The 18,941-nt window shown below is 36.9% G+C and overlaps 1 long non-coding RNA gene across 6 annotated transcripts in view; it reads right to left on the bottom strand.

Annotated features, from left to right (window-relative positions):
* Positions 1-18,941, bottom strand: part of LOC149128640 (uncharacterized) — a 120,429-nt gene extending 101,488 nt beyond the window's left edge. For 3 of the 6 annotated variants that reach the window (XR_016222449.1, XR_016222445.1, XR_016222448.1), the window contains exon 1: positions 18,531-18,941. This is a non-coding gene — a long non-coding RNA (uncharacterized LOC149128640). The remainder of the gene's footprint in view (positions 1-18,530) is intronic. The other 3 variants (XR_016222439.1, XR_016222438.1, XR_016222436.1) reach the window with 2 other exon arrangements.

Raw genomic sequence — 18,941 nt, forward strand, 5'->3', positions numbered from 1 at the left:
CTATCAGTGTGATCAATTGTGAACTGAAGTTCATCACCTGGACTAGTGAGATAGCATTGGTACTTGCTACGTTGATGGAATTGAATTGGAATCCCGTGGCACGTTTCTAACTCCACCATTTGGGGCAAGTCCGATTGAGCATGTCCCAAATTGCACATCTCCTCCCTCTCTTATTCCCACTCTTACATTTAAGAGAGATCCCTTTTCAGTTAAAATTTAAACACCTAAGAATAGTTGTGTGTTAATTAAAGAGTTCATCCAGTAGTACTAGAACAAAAAAATACTAAAATGGATAAAGTATTACATTGTACATCAACAGTCAGGTCAAGAGCTGATCAAGTCACTGTTTCTCATAGTGTCCACTTCACTTCAACAGGTTTCCCCTTTGGTGCTCAGTTAGTTGTCGCCTATCAGGGAGAACATATGATATTTGTCCCTTTGGGCCTGGCTTAATTCACTCAGCATAATATTTTCCAGATTCCTCCATTTTGTTGCAAATGACCGGATTTCATTGTTTTTGACTGCTGGATAGTATTCTATAGAGTACATGTCCCATAATTTCTTTATCCAGTCTACTGTTGATGGGCATTTGGGTTGGTTCCAGGTCTTAGCTATTGTGAATTGAGCTGCAATAAACATTAATGTGCAGACAGCTTTTTTGTTTGCCTATTTAATTTATAAGGAGGAATAAAAATGAAATGAAAAAACTCAATAGAACATGACATCGAGATATTGAAGAGAAAACAAAATGAAAATGAAGAATTCAACAGAACAAATAAAAAATGCATTTGAGAACCTTAAAATCCAAATCAGGCAGAAGAGAGAATATCAGATTTAGAAGACAGAGCACAGAAAAGTATACAGTCTAGCTAAAGTCTGCAAGAGAAAATTAGAAATCTAAAACATAGTGTTGAGAATCTATAGGATACAATATATAAAAAAACAAGATTTTGGGTTCTTGTAGGTTCTGAAGTTATGGAGAAAGAGAAAGTGTTAGAATGCCTTTTTTAAGCAAAATACTAGCGAACTTCCAACAGACATGACCAGAAAAGATCATCAACAGAACACATTGTAATCAAACTCACCACAGCAAAGCATAGGAAAAAGATTCTAAAATGTGCAAAAGATAAATGCCTGATTACTTTCAAGGGTCTCCAATTAGATTCACATCAGACTTCTAATCAGAAACCCTGCCAGCTGGGAGAGAATGGTGAGATATAGCCCAAGACTTAGAGAAAATACAGTCATCCTATTATATTATACCCTGCAAAGGTCTCATTTGGGAATAAAGATGAAATAAAAGCCTTTCATAACAAACAGAATGAATTTGTCACCACTCATCCATCCCTGCAAAGGATGCTGAAGATGTTTTACAAACAGAAACACAGAAACACAGTCATCAACAGAAAGGTGGTAAAGGAAGAAAACCTTGCAGTAAGGGATCACAGGAAGTTCAAACTATATATTAGAAATATCTTTGGGAACACGGCAGGGCAAAGTCACTTCTTATCAGTAGCTGCACTGAAAGTAAATGGCCTCAACTCTCTAGAGATCCCAGTGGAAAGAACAGGTCATCAGGTACCTTTCTCTGAAGGGAGGAGAGAACTTCCACTTTGACCATGGCCTTGTCTAAATATGATCAGAGTCGGAAAACTGAAAAGGCCTCCATAGCCTTGCCAACTCCTGACAAGAGCCTAGGGTGATTACTAATGCCATGAACAATAATTGCAATTTGTTAAGTCAACAACAGAAGTCACTGTGCACTTACTCGTCATGTAGGATCTCTGTCCTAAATGTGCTGTACATTTTTACTTAATGCTATAACTAGTGCTCAAACAGTATTTTACACATTGTATTTCTGTGTGGGTGTAAACTGTTGAAATCTTTACTTAATATACGCTAAATTGATCTGCATATAAAGATAATTGAAAATGAATCATGATGTGAATGGAAGGGGAGAAGGAGTGGGAGAGAGGAGGGTTGCAGGTGGGAGGAAAGTTATGGGGGGGAACCATTGTAATCCATAAGCTGTACTTCAGAAATTTATATTCATTAAATAAAAGTTTAAAATAAAAGACACAGCCTGGCTGAATGGATTAAAAAACAAAACCCATTTATTTTCTGCTTTCAAGAAACACATCTTTCCAACAAAGATGCATGCAGACTGAAAGTGAAAGGTTGGAAAAAGATATTCCATGCCAAAAGAAACCAAACAAAGAGCTGATGTAGCCACCTTAATATCAGAAAAAATTGACTTTAACACAAAAAATGTTAAGAGAGACAAAGAAAGGCACTATATAATGATTAAGGTATCAATTAACAGGAAGATGTAACTATTATAAATGTATATGCACCTAATTACAGGGCACCAGTTTATTTAAAAGATATGTTAAGGAACTTAAAGGGAGACTTAGACTCCAATACAATAATATTGGGGGGCTTCAATGCTCCACTTTTAGCAATGGACAGATCAACCAGACAGAAATCAACAAGGAAACAGTAGATTTACTTGACACTAGAGAACAAACAGATCCAAGAGATATGTACAGAAATATTCATCCTAATGTTACAGAATACACATTCTTCTCACTAGTGCATGGAACTTTCTCTAGGATAGACCACATATTAGGCCATAAAGCAAGTCTCAGCAAATTTAAAACAAATCAAAATCATACCATACATCTCAGACCACAATGGAATGAAGCTGGAAATCAGCAACTCGGGATTCTCTAGAGCATAAGTAAACACATGGAGAATGTCAGCATGCTCCTGAATGAACACTGGGTCATAGAAGAAATCAAAAGAGAAATCAAAAACTCTCAGGAAACAAATGAAGATAACAACACACCATATCAAAACGTATGGGATACAGCAAAAGCAGTGTTAAGAGGAAAGTTTATAGCAATAGGTGCCTACATCAAGAAATTGGAAAGGCACCAAATAAATGAACTATCAATGCATCTCAAAGATCTAGAAAAACTACAGCAAACCAGACCCAAATCTAGTAGGAGAAGAGAAATAATTATCAGAGAAGAAAATCAACAAAATTGAATCCAAAAAAATACAAAAGAGAAGCAAAATTTTGAAAGGATTTTTTGAAAAAAAAAATAAACAAAATTGACTCACCATTGGCACAACTAACCAAATAAAGGAGAGAGAAGACACAAATCAATAAAATTAGACATGAAAAGGAAATGTAACAACAGACACCACAGAAATAACAAGAGTCATTATGAATTACTACAAGAGTTGTATGCCAGCAATCAGGGAAATCTGTCAGGAATGGATAGATTCCTGGGCATAGGCGACCTACAAAAATTGAAGCAAGAAACATAGAAAACCAAAAAAAGACCCATAAGAAAGTCAGAAACTGAATCAGTAATAAAGGCCCTCCCAACAGAGAAAAGTCCAGGACAAGAGAGATTCGCTTCTGAATTCTATCAGACATTTACTGAAGAAATAACTCCGATTCTTCTCAAGCTATTCAAAACAATTGAAAGAGAGGGAATCCTCACACATTCTTTCTACAAAGCCAGTATCACTTAATTCCTAAACCTGAAAAAGATGTAGCAGAGAAAGAGAATTACACACCAATTTCTCGAAAGACCATACAACAAATACACAACAAAATTCAAGCCAAAATAATCCAACAACAAATTAGAAGGATCATCCAACCTGACCAAGTGGGATTTATCCTTGTATGCAGGGATGGTTCAACATTCACAAATCAATCAATGTGATACACCACATTAACAAACTGCAGAAGGAAAATCATATATTATCTCAATAGATGCAGAGAAAGCATTTGATAAATTACAAAACCATTTCGTGATGAAAACTCTAACCAAATTGTGTATAGAAGGAACATTCCTCAACATAATTAAGGCAATTTATGAAAAAACCCACAGCCAGCAACCTATTGAATGCAGAATAGTTGGAAGCGTTTCCACTGAGACCCAGTTCCAGACAGGGATGCCAAATCTCACCATTGCTATTCAATATAGCACTAGAAGTTCTAGCCAAGCCATTAGTCAAGACAAAGAAATTACAAGGGGTACAAAAAGGGAAGGAAAATGTCAAACTATACATCTTTGCAGACAACGTGACTCTATTTAAGGTATCCAAAGAACTCCACTAAGAGACTATTGGAACTCATAGACGAATTTGACAAAGTTGCAGGATATAAAATCAATACATAAAAATCAACAGCCTTTGTATACAGACACTGCCAGAACTGAGAAATAACTTCTAAGGTCAATCCCATTCACAACAGCTACCAGAAAAAAAAAACAAAACAAATAACTTGGAAAAAACTTAACCAAGGATGTCAAATATTTCTATAATGAGAATTGCAAAATCTTAAAGAACTAGAGGAGGATACCAAAAAATGGAAAAATATTCCATGCTCACTGATTGGAAGAATTAATATCATCAAAATGTCCATTCCTCCAAAAGCAATTTACAGATTCAATGTGATACCAATGAAAATATCAAACATATTCTTATCAGATCTAGAAAAAATGATGCTGATATTCATATAGAAACATATATTGAGGCACAGGAGACCTCAAATAGATAAACGAGTCTTATACAACAAAAACAGAGCTGGAGGCACCAGAATACCAGATTTCAAGACATACTACAGGGCCATTATAATCAAAACAGCATGGTACTGTACAGAAACAGATGGATAGGCAATAGAACAGAATAGGAACACCAGAAATCAATCCAAACATCTACAACCAATTTATATTTGATCAAGGAGCTAAAACCAATTTCTGGAGCAAGGAGAGTCTTTTAAACAAATATTGTTGGGAAAACAGGATTTCCACATGCAGAAGTATGAAGCAAGATACCTATGTTACACCTTACACAAAAATCCACTCAGCATGGATTAAAGATCTAAATCTATGACCCAACACCATAAAATTATTACAGAACATTGGAGAAAGTCTGCAAGATATAGGCACAGGGAAGACTTCTTGGAAAGGATTAATAACCAAAATCTGGCAGGCACCACAGCTCACTTGGCTAATCTTCAGCCTGTGGAGCTGGCACCCTGGGTTATAGTCCTAGTTGGGGTGCCAGGTACTGTCCCAGTTGCTCCTCTTCCAGTCCAGCTCCCTGCTGTGGCCTGGGAAGGCAGTGAAGGATGTCCCAAGTGGTTAGGCCCTGCACCCACATGGGGGACCAGAGGGAGCATCTGGCTGCTTGCTTCGGATCGGTGCAGTGTGCCAGTGTAGCAGCCATTTGGGGGGTGAACCGATGGAAAAGGAAGACTTTTCTCTCTGTCTCTCTCTCTCTCACTGTCTAACTCTGCCTGTAAAAAAATAACCAGAATCTACAAAGAGATCAAGAAACTTCACAACAGCACAACAAACAACCCACTTAAGAGATGGGCCAAGAGCCTAAATAGACATTTTTCAAGAGGAAATCCAAATGGCCATCAGACACATGAAAAAATGTTCAGGATCACTAGCCATCAGGGAAATGCAAAGCAAAACCACAATGAGGTTTCACCTCACTCCAGTTAGTATGGCTTTCATACAGAAATCAACTAACAACAGATGATGGTGAGGTGGTGGGGGCAAAGGCGCAATAACCCACTGTTGGTGGGAATGCAGACTGGTAAAGCCACTATGGAAACAGCTTGGAGATACCTCATAAATCTGAATGTATCCCTACCACATGACCCAGCAATTCCATTCTTTGGAATTTACCCAAGGAGTATTAAATTGGCAAATAAAAGAGCTGTCTACACCTCAATGTTTATTGCAGTGCAATTCAGAATGGCTAAGACATGGAATCAACCTAAATGCCCATCAACAGAAGACTGGATAAAGAAGTTAAGTGATATGTTATGTATTCTACAGAATACTACACAGTGGTAAAAGAAATGAAATCTGGTCATTTGCAACAAAATGGAGGAATCTGGAAAACATCATACTGAGTGAAATAAGCCAGTGAAACTGACACTATGAGAAGCAGTGACTTGATCAGCCCTTGTGATGACTGTCAAGGAACAGCTTACTATTTTATTCATTTTAGTATTTTCTTTTTCTACTTAATACCATTGGTTGAGCTTTTTACTTAACACAGAATTATTCTTAGGTGTTTAAATCAAATTGAAATAAAAAATAAGAGTTGGAATAAGAGATGGAGGGGATATACAGTTTGGCACATGCTCCCAGGTATTTACCCCTAAGGGTAAAGCTTAAAACTTGCCATGGGACTCGAAATACTAAAAATTGGCATGTGCCAATGCCACCTTACTAATTAAAGTGATCAGTTTAAGTCCATGACTGATCGTAAAGAGGATTAAGTGTCAAGGGAGCACACAAATAAGACCAGTGTCTGCTAATAATTGCAGAATTAAAAAGGAGATAACAACCCAGGATGGGAAGCAGGTCACAGAGCAGACTCTTAGAATGACAAATGCCGTAAACAGAACTCTGGCCTCAGAATCACACCTTAAGGCATTTGGATCTGGCTACAAAGCACATGAGAGTAGTTCAGGCATGGAAACACAGGACAAAATGTGGCAAAAATGACCTTAAAGAAAGACCTCTGTGAGTGAGATTCCAGCAGAAAGAAGCAGACATTAAGGAATGAGGTACCTTTCTCTGAAGGGAGGAGAGAACTTCCAGTTTGATTATGACCTTGTATAAATAATGTTGGACTTTGTGAACTCAAGAGGCTTCCATAGCCTTGGCAGCTCATGAAAAGAGCCTCAGAGGATTACTGACATCATAAATGAAAGTCTGAACTGTTAAATCATCAACAGGAGTCACTGTGCACTTGCTCCCTATATTGGGACCTGTGTACTTAATGTTTTTTACTATGAGAATTAACACTATAACTAGTTCTCAAACCATGCATTATACTTTGTCTTTCTGTGTGGGTGCAACCTGTTGAAATCTTTACTTAGTATAGAGTTGATCTTCTGTATATAAAGATATTTAAAATGAACCTTAATGAAGAATGGGATTGAGAGGGAGTAGGAGATGGGATGGTTTGTGGGTGGAAGGGTGGTTATAGAGCAAAGAATCACTATAATCCAAAGGTTGTACTTTTGAAATTTATATTTATTAAATAAAAGTTTTCTATAATTATAACATATCTGAATAGAGCAATACTGAGTAAGAACATTAAATCAGGAAAAATGTGTTCAAATGAAAGATCAGCAACAAATATCTTCATTAATAAAATCTACAAAATTAAAAAAATAACACCAATCTTTTGAAAAGTTAGAGAGGTAACTTTTCCAAACTCATCATATGAGGCCAGCTGGTAAAGCCATTATGGAAGTCTGTCTGGAGATTCCTCAGAAACCTGAATATAACCCTACCATGCAACCCAGCCATCCCATTCCTTGGAATTTACCCAAAGGAAATTAAGTTGGCAAATAAAAGAGCTGTCTATATCTTAATGTGTATTGCAGCTCAATTCACAATAGCTAAGACCTGGAATCAACCTAAATGCCCATCAACAAAAGACTGGATAAAGAAATTATGGGATATGCACTCTATAGAATACTATACAGCAGTAAAGAAATGAAATCTGTTCATTTGCAACAAAATGGAGGAATCTGGAATACATCATGCTGAGTGAAATAAGCCAGTCCCAAAGGGACAAATATCATATGTTCTTGAGCAGTGACAACTGACTGAGCACCTAAGAGGAAACCTGTTGAAGGGAAGTGTACGCTATGAGAAAAAATGACTTGATCAGCCCTTGTCCTGACTGTTGAAGAACAACTTACTATTTTGTTCCTTTTAGTATTTTTGTTCTACTTAATGCCATTGGTTGAACTCGTTAATTAACATGCAATTACTCTTAGGTGTTTAAATTTAACTGAAAAGTGATCTCTGTTAAATATAAGAGTGGAAATAAGAGAGGGGGGAGATGTACAGTATAGCCCATGCTCATCAGACATACCCCTAGTGGTAGAGTTAGAAACATGCCAGGGGATTCCAATTCAATCCCATTAAGGTGGCATGTACCAATGCCAGCTCACTAGTCAAAGTGATCACTTTCAATTCATAATTGATCATAACGACAGGATTGAGAGTCAAAGAGATCGCCTAAACAAGACTAGTATCTGATAATACTGACTGATAGAATTAAAAAGGAGAGAACAACCTAAGATGGGAAGTGACTCATAGAATGGCAGCTGTCCTAAACAGCACTCTGGCCTCAGAATCAGCCCTTAAGGCACTTGGATCTGGCTGAAGAGCCCATGAGAGTATTTTAGGCATGGAAAGCCAAGACACTCTGGCAAAAAAAAAGACCTAAATGAAAGATCTCTGTGAGTGAGATCCCAGTGGAAAGAATGGGGCCATCAAAGAAGGAGGTACCTTTCTCTGAAGGGAGGAGAGAACTTCCACTTTCACTATGGCCTTGTCTAAATAAGATCAGAGGTGGTGAACTCAAGAGGCTTCCACAGCCTTGACAGCTCATGACAAGAGCCTCTGGTGATTACTGACGTCATAAATTAGATTGTCAATTGTTAAGTCAACAACAGGAGTCACTGTGCGCTTACTCCCCATGTAGGCTCTCTGTCCTTAATGTGTTGTACTATGTGAATTAATGGTAAAACTACTACTAAAACAGTACTCTATACTTTGTGTTTCTGTGTATGTGCAAACTGTTGAAATCTTTCCTTAGCATATACTAAATTGATCTCCTGTATATAAAAATAATTGAAAAAATGAATCTTGGTGTGAATGGTATGGGAGAGGGAGTGGGAGATGGGATGGTTGTGGGTCGGAGGGGGGTTATGCGGGGGGAAGCCAGTATAATCCAAAAGTTGTACTTTGGACATTTATATTTATGAAATAAAAGTTAAAATATAAATAAATAAACCTAAGTTTAATTAAGGGAATTATAAAAAGTTTTCTATAATAATAACATCTCTGAATAGAGCAATACTGAGAACATTAAATGAGGAATAATGTGTTCAAACGAAAGATCAACAACAATTGTCATCATTGCTAAAATCTACAAAATTAAAAAAACACCAATTTTTTGAAAAGCATTATACAAATTGTTAGGGAGGTAACATTTCCAAACTCATTATATAAGGCTAGTTTTTCGTAAAGTGACCTGATAGATGCAAGATCTCTGTTTATCTCTGATTCTCTTTTTTCAAATAAAAACTTACACAGCAGTGTCCCTGCTGAATATAATGCAACACTGTCATCCTAATAGAATTTATATTAGAATATAGGTGGAAAATTTGATAGTAATTGAATCCAGTTTGGAATCCAAAAAATAAAATAAAATAAAATAAAATGGTCAGATATCATAATCAAGTCAGATGTAATATAGGAACAGGGAAAATATGAATGTAATTCATAACTCCAATAATTCACATCAATCAAAAATAAACATCAGTATAATAAACTAGATGCAGAAAACATTTTGTATAAAATTATACATTCACTTATGAGAAGTAAATTGAGCAGAACACTTACAGATTGCATATAATTCAATTACAAAACCCTTGCATTTGAGGAACCTGAGCCAGATTCTATTGAATGCTAACAAAATGAAAGCATTTACCCTATAATTGGAACCATAAAATGATGCACATTTTTTACTTTTATATTCAATACTGCAATGTAAGGTCTAGGCAAAACAAAAAGAAAAGGGAAGGAAATAAAAGACATAGATATAGAAAAGAAGAAATTGAAATTGAAATTATTTATTTTTCCAGATGATTTTATGGAAATGCAATGAGTTCAACAACAGGCCACCTGAACTGGTAAATGACTGGTAGATTTGTAGGATACAAAGTAAGCACAAAAAATCAGAATAAGTTTTATATACCTATACTATTGTGAACCCACTGAAAAAATAAATTAAAGAAGAAATTAAATTCACAATAAGAAATAAAATACCCTGGATAAATTTGACTTGTGATGTAAAATGCCTCTACAGCAACAATTCTAAAGCCATGATAAGGAATCTGAGATCAAAAAGACCGCTCATATTCACAGATTGAAATACTTTCTAATATTTCCATATTATCCAAGTTAATTTGCAGATACAATATGCTTTCCATCAAAATCAATGGAATTCATCATGTATCTAGAAAAATAAACCTAAACCTCATATCTTCACATATATTAAACAAAGTTCCACATAGAAAAGTAACTCTTGAGAAACAGAACACGTCTGGGGTCACAACAAATGAGTTCAATACATACCATAGATGTATGGTAAACCCTGGCATAAAAACTGATGAATAGACCAGTGTAAGAGGATAGAGGCTCCCAAAAAGAAACACCGATACATACAGACAATGGATCTTTTACAAAGCAAACAAAAATACACCGGAAAAGGTATAGTCTATTCAGTAAATTGTCCAGAGGCAACGGGATATCCATATGGACATGACTAAACCCAGATGACCACCCCTCTTTTCCTAAACAAAGTCAACTGAAAGTGAGTCATGGATGTAAATGTAAGAACTGAAACTTACAAAATATAGAGAAAACTATAAGACATTGACATAAGCAATGGCTTCTTGATAAGATACCCTAAGAACAGGCAATAAAAAACTAATAGAGAAACCTTATATCAAACTAACAAGATAATTCGCAACAAAGAAGACAATCATCAGAGTGAAGATAAAACCCCCCTTAACTCCTTTAAAACCAGCATCACTTTAATTCTAAAACCAGGTATATGTACAAAGCAAACTAAGACCAATATATTTGATAAATACAGATGCAAACAATCCTCAAAATACTTGCTAATCAAACATAACAACACATTAGAAATATAATTCACCCAGACCAAGTGGGAATGCACTAGATAAAATATGTCCTTGATAAAAACCTTGAACTGGGAATAGAAGGAATATTCATGAACACATTCAAGGTAGTTTATGACAAACACAGAGCCACCATCAAATTGTGTGGGTAAATTGGAAGCATTTCCACTAAGATCTACAAGGATGCTCACCCCCATAATTGCTATTCAATATAGTTCTCGAAGGCTTACTGAGAGCCACCAGCAAGCAAAATCCAAGCAAAGGGATACAAATTGGAAAGGTTGAAGTCAAATTATTACTGTTGATAGAAGATATGATTTTATATATAGGGAAGCCAAAAGACTCCACCAAGAGACTATTGGAACTCAAGAGAGGTTGGTAAATTTGCAAGATAAAATCAATACACAAAATTCAATAGCATTTGCATAAAAAGACAATGCTATGGCTGAGAAGGACATGCAAGATCAGTTCAATTCACAATAGCCAAACAAATTGGAATAAATTTAAATAAAGAGGTCAAATATCTCTACAATGATAATTACAAAACATTTTTAAAATAAATAGGAGAACATAAAAAGGGAAATATCTGTCATGCTCATGGATTAGAAGAATTAATAGAATCAAAATGTCCATACTACTGAAAGCAATTTACATGTTCAATATGATCCCAATCAAAATAGTAACGACATTCTTCTGAAAAAGAAAGATAGAAAAATTGATGCTAAAATTCATATGGAAGCCCAAGAGATCCTGAATAGCTAGAGCAAACTTAAAGAATAAAACAAAACCAGAGTCATCGCAATATCAGATTTCATGACAACTACAGGTCAGTTAGAATCAAAAAAGCCTAATACTGGCACAAAAATAGACATGTAGACCAATGGACTGGAGTAGAAATTCCAGAACTTAATACACTCGTGTACACCCAACCGATCTTTGACAAAGGAGCCAAAATCAATGCCTGAAAAAAAGGTACTCTTCAACAAATGTTACTGGAAAACTTGGATTCTGCATGTAGAAGTATGAAACAAGACCACCACCTTACAATTTATACAGAAATGAACTATAGATGGATCAATGATATAAAACAATAACCTGATAACATCAAATTACTAGATGAAAATATTGGGAAACTCAGCAAGACATTGGCATACACACGGAATTCTTGTTAAATACCCCAGAATGATAGGCAATCAAAGCAAAAATAAACAAATAGGATTGCATTAAGCTAAGATGCTTATGCACTGCAAAGGAATTGCTCAACATATTGTAGAGGCATCCAAGAGAACAAGAGAAAATATTTGCAAATCTTGCAATGGTTAAAGGTCTGATATCCAGAATCTACAAAGAGTTCAAGTAATCCAGAACAGCAAAAACAACAAAAATCCTGTCAAGCAATGGGCAAAGGACAAAACAGACATTTTTGAAGGATGACATTCAAATGTGTCGCTCCCCCTCTTCGTGGAGGAACGACACAGGACCCTGCGCTGTTCTTTCGTCTGCTCGGCCCTCCCCGGGTTTGCTGCTGGTTCTTCCCGGGTTGGCTACTGTCCCTTCCACCTCCGTGGAAGGGCGGTTCCCCCTGGCCACTTTCCCCACTTCCGCAGGGGAGCGGCACACCGCCGGCCGGCTCTCTCGGGGGCTGCACAGGTGTTCCCCTTAGGTGTTCCCCTTAGATGTTCCTGGTGCATGCCGTCTCTCTCCTCCTTTATAGTCCTCCTCTGCCAATCCCAACTCGGCTGCCCACATGCCGAGCACGCCGCTCTCCTCCAATCAGGAGCAGCTCCTGCAGCTTGTCAAGTTGGTGAGAGGCAGCTGGGTAGAAGCTGTTTACTCCTCTCCCAGCGCCATATTGTGGGAGAGCAGATGCATAGAATAAGTCTTAATTCCAGTAACAGTCTAGTCCGAGTTGCTCCCCACAAAATGGTCAACAGAAACATTTAAAAATGCTCAGGATCATTAGCCATCAGGAAATGCAAACCAAAAGGATGATGAGAGTGAAACCTCGCCCCAATTAGAGTGGCTATCTTTCAAAAATTATAAAACAATAAATGCTAGCAAATATATGGGTGATAAAATACTACAATCCACTGCTGGTTAAATTGTAAAAGAGTACAACCATTATGGAACACAGTCTGGTAATTTTTCAGTAATCTGAAAATTGTTCTACTGTATACACAGCCATTCCACTCCTAAAAATTTACCCAAATGGAATGAAATCAGCATAAGGAAGACTTGTCTGCACCTTATGTTTATTGCAGATCAATAGCTAAGATCTGACATCAACCAAGAGATTCATCAACTGAATAATGGTTAAAGAAAATGTGGTATATATACACTATGCAAAACTACTCAGCTATATAAATTAATAAGATCTTGTCTTTTACAACAAAGTATATGCATATGGAAGCCATTATTCTCAGTCAAATAAACCAGCACAAAATAAACAAATAAACAAAGCACAAAGAAACAAAGCACAAAAATGCAATGTTGAGTTTTGGTTATTGCTTACAATCCTTGTCTGTACTCTTGATAAGCAGTGATTTTTCTACTTGTTCCATTCAACTCTTTATTTGGTGCAGAGTTCAGCTTGTGATTATAAAATAAATTGAAATTATGCAATTATAGATATAAAAAGAAAAAATAAGAGAGGAAGGAGGACAGAGGGTCGGCGCATGGGCAAGAGGGAGGTTAGGGTGGGAAATATTATGCTCTTAAGTCTGTGTATATGAAATACATGAAATTTGTTCACCTTATATGAATAAAATTATTTTAATACCCCAGTAGACTGGGATAACGTATTTGCCAATTCTGCATTTCATGAAGAACTGAAATTCAGAATACATATGAAACTGCTGAAATTATGCACAAATATATCTAAGAATTGGGAAAGGATCTGAACAGGCATTTCTGTAAAGAAGAAATACCCATGGTCAACAAAAATGGGAAAAATGCAATATAATTATTATATAGGAAAATGCAAATCAAAACACACTAGGTGTCACCTCACTAACAAATGCTAGCGGGGTATGAAGAAAAGAAAACTTTAATATGTTATTGGAGCCTGCACTGTTGTGTAGCAATTAAAGCCACCACCTGCAGTGCCAAAATCCCATATGGGGACTTGAGTCCCAGCTGCTCCACTTCTGATCCAGCTCTCTTCTGTGGCCTGGGAAATCAGTGGAAGGTGGCCCAAGTCTTTAGGCCTCTGCTCCCACATGGGAGACCCAGGAGGAAGCTTCTGGTTCCTGGCTTTGTTTTGGCCCAGCTCTAGCCATTGCAGCCATTTGGGGAGTGAACCAGTGGAGGGAAGATCTCTCGCTTTCTATCTGTAACTATGACTTTCAAATAAATAAATATTTTAAAATATAAGATATTGATGAGAATGCAAGTTAGCCTGAGCATTATGAAGACTTAGTATGGCCATCCCTCAAAAAATGAGAAGGGATAAACCTCTCCAACCATTGTGTATGTATCAGAAGGAAATTCAATCTGCATGCAAAAGAGATTTCCGCTTTCTGTTTTGACTACAGCAGTATTCATAGTAGTAAATATTTGGAACCAACCTAGGAATCTATCAGTGTGTTACAGGTTTTCCAGTCCTAATTCAGTGATTAAAAAGGATTGAAATATTATTTGCTTCAAAATGGGTGGAACTGGAGATCCTTAAGTGAAGTAAGACTGGCATAGGAAGAAGTAAATTTCACATGTTCTCTGATATATGGGTTTCTAAAAAATGGTGGATATAAATATAAATGTTTTTAATTAGGATGGGAAGATTCATTACTGAAGATACTGGGTGGTACGATAACGGATATAGAAACAGAGTTAGAAAGAACGAACCACTGGCAGTGTTCCATAATACAGTGTTGTGACTTTAGTTCATGATAAGATACACTGTATAAGAAATTGGAATGGAGGAGCTTGTAGGCCTTAAACACAAAATAAGCAAGGAAAATCCTCATTTTCTAGATTGATTAAATTATGTTGTGTACGTACTCAAATGTTGCACTGTATCCTGTGATAATATAAAAGTAGTGTTAATCAAAGACTGAGCAAAATTTTAAAAATCAGAAATGTCTCTATATTCTCTCAATGAACTGTCTGCAATATGTGATTAACCAAACTGCATCATTTACAAAGCATAAGAAAGTAATAAGGCAATAATCTCCAGTCCTGCTAAGGATTATTTAAATAATCTTAAAATCTAAACATCAAGGTTGCCTTTCCCATTGAACTTTCTGCTCATCCCTTGCATGCCTTTCTGATATTCTATGAATGCCATTGTTGCAAAGCTAAACTTGAACCTAAATGGAAGAATAGTTGTAAGGTTTTAATATGTATTTATTTACTTGAAAGGAGGAGGGACAGTAGTGGATAGATCTTCCATCCACTAGTTCACTTGTCAATGTTTGCAAAACCTGGGACTGGTTCCAGTTTAATCTAGGAGCCAGGAACACTTTTTGTATCTCCAATGTAGGCAGAAGGTACATGGGTACTTAAGACATCATCAAATGCCCCTCAGATACATTGTAGCAAGAATCTGGAATGGAAGTGGGGAATGGCCAGGACCTGAATGAGGAAGATAAATATGAGAAGAGGGCATCCCAAGTCGTGGCTTAACTCACTGCTCATGACCCCATCCCTTTATACTGTTTCATTCATTCTTAATACTGTTGTCAACTTACAGGCATGATGTTCAAACTTGGATCCATGTATTTCAGTTTAAAAAAAGGCTTAGGGTAACTGTTAAGTTTAATAAAACTGTATTCCACAATTGAGGACCCGGGTGCATTTTCTGATTCTGATCCTAACTCCAGCTTCCAATTAAAGCAGACCCTGGGAAGTCATGATGATGTCTCAAGACATGTGGTTTGTGCCACCCACATGGAAAACCTGAAGTGAGTTACCTGCTCTCAGGTTTAGATCTGATCCCTCCCTGGAAGATGTGAGCATTTGCAAAGTGAACTTGTGAATAGGAGCTCTTTCTCTCATTCATTGTCTCTTGTTTTCTATCAAGTAAATTAGAAAATAATTCATCAGACATAAAGAGCAACATAGTCTTGGAAGTCATCCAAGTAAAGAAAAGGCTGAAAGCAAATGGAGGTATAGGAAAATATTTGTATTCTTTATTCCAATGTAACCTAACAGATAATATTATCATTTTAATAAAAGCTTAACAATGAACAGTGTTGTTACAGTTTCTGATCATTAAAAATAATGACAGAAATTGTATAAACAATAGGAGTAAAGAGTTGAGAACATTCTTTTATGAGATATCTGAGCTTCCAAAGAAATAGTGTTCCAAACCAATTTTATGTGCTAAATACATTACATTTTTGTGAACTTAAGATACATATGTACAGATTTCAAAAGTAAAATAGAATGAAGATATAAAAATGATGAAATAGAAAATATGCAGAAACATGGTCCATTATAACACCATTACATTGAAGCCTGGAAAAGCAATATGCACTTCAGGTTAATCAGGATTTGTGTCAGAAAATTTAAAAGGGTTACACAGTGAGATGAGCAGATCATTTTCTATGAGGATAGTACAGTGTTTCATATCAGTGTTCATAGATAGAGCATCAGAATATTTAAGAAAAATGCTTACAAAACTGCAAGGATTGCCCAGTGTTTATCAGAACAAATAAATGCAATGGTATAAATACCCAACCAGGGGTAATTAATAGTTATCCATATGTCATTGTGCAGATACATCAGCTAACACTAGATGGAGAAAATAAATAAATAAATAAATAAGGTCACTTCAAGTGTTGAAAAAGCACAAAAATCAGTATATATGGAAGAAAAGATAGACAATCCATTTTAACTATCAATATTTCCTACAGAAGCACAGTCTATACACAATCTATAACATGACAGCATTTTGCCATGATGTAATAAAAAAGGCCAAGAATTAGCAGATGAGCAACAAAAATCAAGAAGGATATTGTCACAAATACCCAACAAAGCTAGCAAAACTCATGGTTTAGAGAAACAGAAAGTAAGCAAACAAAACCATCAAAGAACCAGGACTTTCCTCTTGGGGGCAGAAGTAGAAGAGATTGGGAAAATACCTGAACTGACCAAGGCCCCTATATTTTCCTGAATATTAGTTCTATGGATGTTAACATTCTTATTCAACTTTAGCAGAAAACAAAGATGTCAACAATTGTCTTCTTTTCAGGTTTTATTACTGTATATTAGGGATCTATGCAAGAGTATATATGCCTAACATGAAATCATGGCACATAATTTCTAAACTGGTGTACTAAGTGCAATTGAAAGGAAGCAACCTATTTATCCCACAGTATCAAGGGACACCAAACTCAGGTTCCCAGACTTTGGGGATCACTCTCAGGAGATGCAGACTAAGGGGATTCACTCTCAGGAACTAAGACAAACCTCGGCAGCCAGAACATTTAATTCTGAGAGTTCCACACTTTTTACTTTTCCCTCCCAACAGTTTGCATTGGCTCCCTCCTCCAAGGTCTTAATTCTCACCAGAAATCAAACACTTAAAATCAGTTTAAGTCTGTGACCTGTGCAGTCATTTTCATGATCACTAACACCAAATGTGTGTTGTTTGCTTAATATCAAACAACACATCTATAACACCTGTGACTCACCAACAGTTCAATTCTGCCATTATATAGAGTTAGTAGACATAATGGATTAAGATTTTAGCGTCAACACATCCCAGGCATATACCAATGAAAAGCATGTATTTGATTTTCTGGCTCCAGTCAAAATTATGAAGTTATCCAGAGATCCCCTCTAAAGCTATCTTATTTGCATGAGCTTAGCTATGGCCTGAAATTTGTGTATTAGACAGAATCATAGCCACTCATATTGCCCATGAAATATCTGAGTCTTAAAATCAAAGGTACAGGAATTCAGGAGAAAAGAATTTTTTTTTCTTTTACCAGTCACAAATGAACTCTCAAATTTATAAACCATTTTATAGCCAGCAGAATCTGATATTCTGAGATATTCTCAAATGCTACAAGCTATCATTTGACTAAACCAAATTTGCATGCATAATGAAACTACTGTGTGTTCAACAGTTTATTTGATTTTCAGTTCCCACACCAGTTAGCTTGGGGTTGGGGAGTGAAGAATGATTGGCCTTTACAAAGATTTTACTCTCCACACAAGGGTGTGAAGGCAGTTAATACCTATTAGGAGAGATTAATCATTGGGAACAGGTGGGACCCTAATGAAGCGATTAGGCTAAATCAATTCATGTGATTATTGAGTGACTGCTTATTCCCAGCTGTGTGCTATAGAAACTACTTCATATTTGAACCTCCTGCAATTTCATTATTTGGTCATATGGTCTCTGTGCCACCCAAACCTCTGCCAACAAGATGACCATCAACAGATACTGCCCTCCGACCTTGGACCCAAACCATGAGACAAATACCATTTCTTTCTAAATTACTGAGTCTGTACTATTCTGTTATTAGCATCAAACAAAACCTGACTCAGAACCTAGGAAGAGCTGTGCTGGCAGGACTGAATTGTAAACTAGTGACCTCGTTTCTCAACCAAAGGATATCAGATCACATGTGGAAGTTCATTTCTCCATGTGGATTCTGTAATCACCATCAATTTGGAAAGCTGTGCAGCCCCAGGGTTCACACAAACCCTTTTCCTTTAGACACAGGACAGGACACCAGGGTCCTGGCTACTGGCCCAGCTCACCTCCTGTGACCATAGAATACTGGTTTCTGACACTCACCACTTTCCAGCTTCCAATGAGTCCCAGAATCCTCCTGAGGGCTCCTGAGTGTGGTGAGGGAAGTTCACAGAGCAGCAATGGGTGAAACACCTGAGACCTCTCTCAGGAACAAACCCAGAAAGCCTAACATTGGAATGCCAGAAAAGAAGATGCTGTGCGGTTCAGCAGTGTTGCCTTTGAACACCTGATTGTAAAGTCTGCCCTAACAATGAGCATGCATAACATCAGAGAACACACAGCCAATCCAAACGCTCCTAGCATGAGGGCCGTAGCTTGGGGTTGTGTCAGGTGGGGGCAGAGAGGAACTCTGCTTGGTCTCAGGTCTGAAACTGCCTCATCTTTGCAGCTTGATCCTCCCAACAGCAGGGGCCGCTCTCACCTCCCTGATGATCATGACATCAGAGCACTGTC

This window comes from Oryctolagus cuniculus, chromosome 1 (assembly GCF_051225735.1).
Source record: "Oryctolagus cuniculus isolate XC-2025 breed Fujian yellow rabbit chromosome 1, ASM5122573v1, whole genome shotgun sequence".
Classification (NCBI taxonomy): domain Eukaryota; kingdom Metazoa; phylum Chordata; class Mammalia; order Lagomorpha; family Leporidae; genus Oryctolagus; species Oryctolagus cuniculus.